Genomic DNA, 749 nt, shown 5'->3' with positions numbered 1-749 from the left:
GCTCCGAGTGCGCAGGTGTGGGATAGGCAGCTCCAGCCCGCACAGCCTTCGCAGCTGTGCTCAAGCCCCGCGCAGGCGCAGGCCGGCCGGGATCTGGAAAGGCACCGTGGATAGCGCACCCTACCGGCCGCGCGGGGCTCTGCTGCGGATGAGCGGGGCGGGCTTGCGTAGGCTGTTTGAAATCATTACCTACCTACTTCATGAGGCTGGGCAACGGGAAAAAAGAAATCCTTGCAAGAGGGAAGGGATATGGGAACAGATGTATATGTATAACTGATTCACTTTGTTATAAAGCAGAAACGAACACACCATTGTGAAGCAATTATACTCCAATAAAGTTGTAAAAAAAAAAAAAGAAAAGAAATCCTTGCGACGCTTGCGCAGGTGTCCTCAAGCAAGCACGAGGGACTCCGCACGCATGCGCGGAACCGTACATTGCTTTTCCCACTTAATAGGTGCTGCGTTTGCACAGCCTGACCCTGCGGAACATTGTAGACCCGCCCATTGCCTCTGGTGGGAACCTGCTTGCCATTCAGGCCCAGTTCAGTGACTGTCTCAAAAGACGCCCTGAAGCATCCCCTGGGAAGGTTCTCGCCTTTCTCCAGCGAGCTGCCTGCTCTTCTCCCATGGGGCCCGTGTGGACCTGGGTTAGGCTGGGTTTGTGGACTCGGTCATGTTGGACCAACACGCACAGAGAACTCACCTCGTGTGGAGCTGCCTTTTGCAGTATAAGCGTGAGTATTGACTGA

Source organism: Hyperoodon ampullatus (assembly GCF_949752795.1).
Source record: "Hyperoodon ampullatus genome assembly, chromosome: 15".
NCBI classification, from domain to species: Eukaryota; Metazoa; Chordata; class Mammalia; order Artiodactyla; family Ziphiidae; genus Hyperoodon; species Hyperoodon ampullatus.
This window is presented reverse-complemented; position numbering follows the sequence as displayed.